This window comes from Helianthus annuus, chromosome 4 (assembly GCF_002127325.2).
Source record: "Helianthus annuus cultivar XRQ/B chromosome 4, HanXRQr2.0-SUNRISE, whole genome shotgun sequence".
NCBI lineage: Eukaryota > Viridiplantae > Streptophyta > Magnoliopsida > Asterales > Asteraceae > Helianthus > Helianthus annuus.
In genome coordinates, this window is record NC_035436.2 from 126,342,907 (window position 1) to 126,349,593 (window position 6,687).

A 6,687-nucleotide genomic window follows, 5' to 3' on the forward strand; every position below is an offset into this window, starting at 1 on the left:
GAACTCTCGTGCATACCTTGATACGGGAATGTGTCGTGAGTGGATGAACACCGGTCGGTAAGTATAAATCATACCTTAAATGTATCTCAATGTATTATGATTACACTTGATCGCTGAGTTTAAGTGGATAACAATATCGGTAATTGTGGTAGAATACTTATCCGCTTCTGTAAAAGAATCTTAAAAGGAAATGTATTTTGACAAAAGACCGCGAACTGATATGATTCTCTTCGCCAGAAACTCGCAAAAATATTGTTGTGTTTGTACATATTTATTTACTGCTTAACTTTTATTGTCTTATTTTAAACAGTTTTGTCGTTTGGTGCATATCAGCACGACATTAGCGGTGATGTCGTTTGATAACATTCAAAGGATATTAAAATTGTTGTCTTTTATTTTATCAAAATCCAAAAAGATTTTCAATTTAATCTTATTTTTGATTAACTGATGTTGGTGCTCGATCCGATACCTGGCAAGCCGAAATACTTCATAAAACTGATCTTTGCAGAACTTCATAACGGACAATTTTTCAAAACGGTCGTTTCTGATAAACTTCTAAAATTTGAAGGGTTTGAATTGGAAATTCCCAAAATCCAAAGTGTTGGTGAAAATCAGATCCTTCGAGGAAGCAATGGCCCTCGAAAGATCAGATGGTCAATGAAAGTCAATCCTCATGGTCGAAAGATGAATTGGTCAACGAAGGATTTGACCAATTTGATCTTTCAAGCTGATCAGACTTTTCGAAAGATGAATCAGGTCGAAAGATATCCTTCGAAGAGGATCTCCACAAATATCTGGTATCTTTCGATCCAGATCTGGATCCTTCGACCCAAAATCACATCTTTCGAAGAACCTTTTCATCTTTCGGAGGGTTATTGATCCTTCGAGGCGGTTCAAGGTTCGAGGTCAGAGTATAAAAGTGGTCATCTTCTTCATTTCATCATATCTGTTCAAATTTCAAAACCCTCTGTTCATACCAAAACTCTGCCAAAATCAAAACAAAGTTAAGATATCAGGATTTCTATAACAATCACGGTAGGATAATCCTATTTCTCTTAACAAACAACAACACAAACAACAACATGATCATGTGTTTTTATTTTTATTTCTTTCATTTCTATTAAAATGATAGGATGAAATGTGAAATGTGAATGTGTTGTAAAATGGTTAGTGGTAGGTTTTTTTATGATCATAAGGCTGTATCTTGACTGATGTTTGTGTTACAGAGGTTTGGGTTGAGTTTTAATGGTCTTGTGTGTTCTTGGGGTTTAATCGGCACATGTGTGTGTGTTAGTATCCGGGTTAGGATTAGGGTCCGGAGTTGGATTTGATGTCGATGGTGTTCAATGGTTTAATGTTGATTGTTTTTAACTGTTATGGAACATACTTAAAAACTCACTTAAAAGGAAAAATGTGACAACTCGGACTTTAGACTTGCTTTGATGTAACGTTACGTGCTTATGAGAACTGAATTATATGATTTAATGAATGTTTTGTTTTATGTGTATTATGTGTGCATGTATGTATTGAACCGCACAACACTAGACAACCCGAATCGCACAACACCTTTCGGACCGCACAAGCCTATTGGGCTCTACACCTTGCATTCGGATTAGTAAACACCGAGTTGGGCTCGGCCCACTCCACTTTCACGCGAACAAACACCCACCTAGGGGTTGTTCTCTCATTCTAGTTACAACACATCAAAAACACACAAAACCCTAGACAACTTTTGCTCTCTCTCTTGGTTGCTTGGAACCCGACGGCACACACACCTTACAACCGAAGATCATTCTCATTCGGATCATCCTTGTTCCTCCTCCAATTCGGTTAGTATGATTAAGTGTTTGTTGTTGGTTGTATGTTATTGTTTGCATGTTGTTGCCGGAGATGTTTGTTTGATGCCCGAAGGATTCTTGTTAACATGTTGCTTATGTTAATAGTTAATAGTGGTTGTTAATCGGCTCTCATGCATGATTACTATGATTGATTATGTTATTGCACCATGATTAGGATGGAAAGGATGTGATCGGCTGTTATGTATTGTCATAATCGGATATAGTTGGTAATCGAGATCCTTGTCAGAATGTTATGTATTGTTAAGATGTTGTTTGTACTATGTTTAGATTAGGATTCATGAGAATTAGAAGGTTAAAACTCTTATTTGATCGTGTATGAACATGATTTGGAATTGATTAACTGTTAATTGTTCTTGATGATAATGTTAAGATGTGCATGATTGTGAATAATTGCCATTTGATCCGATTTGTGAAACTGCCAATGTGTTAGCTGAAATCACGGAAGTAAATTGTCTAAAATCATGGAAAGTTGTTAGATGCCTTGTTGCGACACGGATTGCGAGTCGATACCTCACCATCCCGAGTCGAGACCACAGCAGCACGAGCCGCAACCACGGTTGCGAGTCATGTTGCGACTCGTAACCAGACCATGACGAGCCGAGACCAGCTGTTGCGACTCGTAACCTCCTGTTGCGACTCGTAACCCCCTGTTGCGACTCGAGATCGCCGGTTGCGACTCGAGACCAGTTATGCACGTACACTGTTTTGGGCCTACACTATCACGGGCCCAATTGATTGGGCCAAGTAATTGGACTTGTTTACATATCTGCTAATTGGACTGCTTAGGTTAATTGGGCTGAGTGTTTTATACTTGAATTTCTTTAGATTGGGCTTTGATATTTGGACCGAGTACATTGGGCTTATATCTTGAAACGCACAAGAATGTTAATGCTATGCTCTTGTCTGTTTACGTGCATACGTGTTTGCTATGATGTATACGTGTATTGCCTTAGTCAAAACCTGACTTGAATAATAACCATGATAGGACGTGGTTGACCATTTACTAGCTTACCTGTACTCTTTGTGTATCTGCCGAGCAATCCAAGGTGAGTTCACACAGCCAAGGCATGGGATTCCCGGGTTGGGAATTGGGTTGGATATGTTGGATATGTTGGATATGGAATGATTACCCGTACTTACGCAATCACTAGACTATAGACCATCGTCCTCAGGATAGTCAGGACACTTACGTAAAACCTACGTAAACTAGTATCTACCATTGTCTCCCGGGTCGGGAGGACACTCACGTAAATCCTGCGTGACCCAATACCTTCTACTGTCTTCCGGGTCGGAAGGACACGCTGCGTAAAGCCTACGTAGCCCCCCCCCCCACGCGTACCACTGTCCTCGGGGAAGGGCACTCACGTAAATCCTGCGTGACCTTGTATGTATTCCTGTTCTCGGATTAAGAAGAACACATGGTTGCAGATAGTCTAGTAAGTACTATAATGGGAATCCCCCATTATAAAGAATAAACGTGAGAATCCCTCACCAGTAGTATATACATGTATGGGAAGCCCCCACTAGATGAACTTACGCATTACTGTTATGAACTTACTTTCTGTGAACTCGCTCAACTAGTTGTTGATTATTTGCTGTATGCCTTGCAGGACCCTAGGTACATTATGGAGCTTGCACAGAGAGGAGCAGGTCGTTGTGGGATACGGGTCATGAACGATATTGAACTTATAACTATTTTGAGTTTAGATTACTATGCTTCCGCTACTTAATCAATGCTTGGTTTTGAAACATCAATCATGTCATGATGAATTACATTAATTACCTTTATTATTATTAAATGCTATGTTTGATATGATTGATGGCTTGATCCTGGTCATGTCACGCCTCCAAGCGGTGGTATTCCGCGTGTGGATTTTGGGGGTGTGACATATTGGTATCAGAGCCATTGGTTATAGAGAACTTGGTTTTAATATGGGAAAACATTTTTATTAAAACCAGACTATAACCAGAACAGTGCTCCCAACGATCCACAACGACGCTTCGCTCCACGTGCAAGACTCGACATCCTAGGTAATAAGGTTTATGTTTATTGCCTATTTGTTAGAACTGCTTAGAACATTGCTCGCATTACTCTTAGATACACATGACTTTATTTCATGAGAACATCTACGTGCTTACGCTTTTCTGTCATCGCCCTACTCGCGAACCATTCTCACTTACGCTACTTCTATTATGAAGATCATGTCTGGACGAATTAACATGACACAAGCCCAGTTAGAGGCTCTCGTTCAAGCTCAAGTCGCTGCGGCACTTGCAGCTGCTCAAGCAGGTAGTATATCCTGCAGTATAGGCACACACTAGGATCTCTAGATCCTACATTAACTCTCGTATTTAACTTCGTCCTATTCGTACACAATAGGTCAACACGCGCAGCAGCCTGTCTGCACATTCAAGAACTTCATGGACTGTCGTCCAAATTCTTTCAGTGGCACCGAGGGGGCAGTGGGACTCCTCCATTGGTTTGAGAAACTAGAATCAGTATTCGAAATGTGCGAGTGCCCTGAGGCTCGCAAGGTCAAGTATGCAACTGGCACCTTGGAAGGAATCGCGCTAACCTGGTGGAATGCGCAGGTGCAAATTCTTGGGTTGGCAGCTGCTAACGCCACACCCTGGAACGATTTTAAGGAACTTTTCAAGAGGGAGTATTGTACGCGTGAAGATATTCACAAGTTGGAAGACGAGCTGTATAATTTGAAAATGGTTGGGTCAGAGATCGAAGCGTATACTAAACGGTCAAATGAGCTAGCCGTGCTATGTCCAACTATGGTGGACCCTCCATACAAGCGCATCGAGATGTATCTCAAGGGGTTGGCACCAGAAATCCAGAGCCATGTTACCTCGGCTAATCTTGACAACATCCAGGAAATTCAACGCCTCGCTCATCGTATCACCGACCAGGCAGTGGATCAGAATAAACTGCCTAAACGTGTCAGCGCTACTGCTACAGTCACTCCTTCAGCTACTCCTGCTACTACTAGTGACAGCAAAAGAAAGTGGGATGGAGATTCTAGTAAAGGTTCAGCATCCGTTCAGTCTCAAGCTCAGCAACAGAAGACTGACCACTACCAGAGTCCCAGTCAGCAATCCTCTGGTGGTCATAGACGGGGAAGATATCAGGGATTTCACCCCAAGTGTCACAATTGCAACAGGCACCATAGCGGCCCATGCAGCAAGGGTCGTTGCCAAAGGTGTCTCAAGATGGGGCATGAGGCCAAAGACTATAGGAGCCCACGTCCTGCAAATCAAAACCAGCAACCTCAACTACCAGCTCCGCAGAACCAGAACCAGAATCAGCAACAGCAGCCACAGCGTGGAAACCGGGGATGTTTCCAGTGTGGGGCTGAAGGTCATTTCAAACGCGACTGCCCTCAGTTGAACCAGAATCGCAACAACAATAACCAGGGCAACGGGAACAACAACGGTGGGAACAACAACAATAATGGCAACGAGGCTAGGGGACGCGCTTTTGTGCTAGGTCGAGGTGACGCGGTGAACGATCCCAACGTAGTTATGGGTAAGTTTCTCCTCGACAATATTTACGTTACTGTTTTATTTGATTCGGGTGTGGATACAAGCTATATGTCTGTGAAAATGAGTCAACTGTTAAAACGTGCACCAACACTTTTACCCACCAAGCATGTAGTAGAATTAGCTAATGGTAAAAGTCTAGAAGCCACGCACGTAGTTCAGGGTTGTAATCTTATCCTAGCTGGTCAAGCTTTCTCTATCGATCTCATTCCCATAGTTTTGGGTAGCTTCGACGTCGTGATTGGGATGGATTGGTTATCCCAACACCAGGCAGAAATCTTATGCAGTGAGAAGATAATTCGCATTTCTCGTTCTGGTCAAGAACCTCTTGAAGTTCAAGGCGATAAGAGTGGTGCAGTGGTTGGCATCATCTCTTTCTTGAAGGCTCAGAAGTGCCTGCGGAAGGGTCACACCGCAATCTTGGCACTCGTTACAGACGCATCAGCAAAAGAAAAGAAATTGGAGGATATTCCAATTGTACGCGATTACCCTCAGGTGTTTCCTGAAGACTTACCTGGCTTACCGCCTCATCGTCAGGTCGAATTTCAAATCGAGCTCGCTCCAGGAGCAGCACCCATAGCTCGCGCACCATATCGTCTAGCTCCATCAGAATTGGAGGAACTGTCAAAGCAGCTACAAGAGCTCTTGGAAAAGGGCTTCATTCGTCCAAGCTCTTCGCCTTGGGGAGCTCCAGTACTATTTGTGAAAAAGAAAGACGGTACGTTCAGAATGTGCATAGACTACCGTGAACTCAACAAGGTGACGGTGAAGAACCGTTATCCTCTTCCACGCATAGACGACTTATTCGACCAGTTGCAAGGGTCGTGTTACTATTCGAAAATAGACTTGAGGTCAGGTTATCATCAGCTGAGAGTCCGGGATGAGGACGTCTCCAAGACTGCATTCAGAACTCGCTACGGCCACTACGAGTTTCTTGTCATGCCGTTCGGGTTAACGAACGCGCCTGCCGTATTTATGGATCTTATGAACAGGGTGTGCAAACCCTATCTTGACAAGTTCGTCATTGTTTTCATCGACGACATTCTGATCTACTCCAAGAGTCAGGAGGAACACGAGCAGCATCTTCGCCTTATTTTGGAACTCCTTCGGAAGGAACAGCTATACGCTAAGTTTTCGAAATGCGACTTCTGGCTTCATGAAGTCCATTTCTTAGGCCACGTAGTAAACAAGGATGGGATCCATGTCGATCCATCCAAGGTAGACTCGATCAGGAACTGGCCTGCACCACGAACGCCAACGGAAATACGCCAATTCTTGG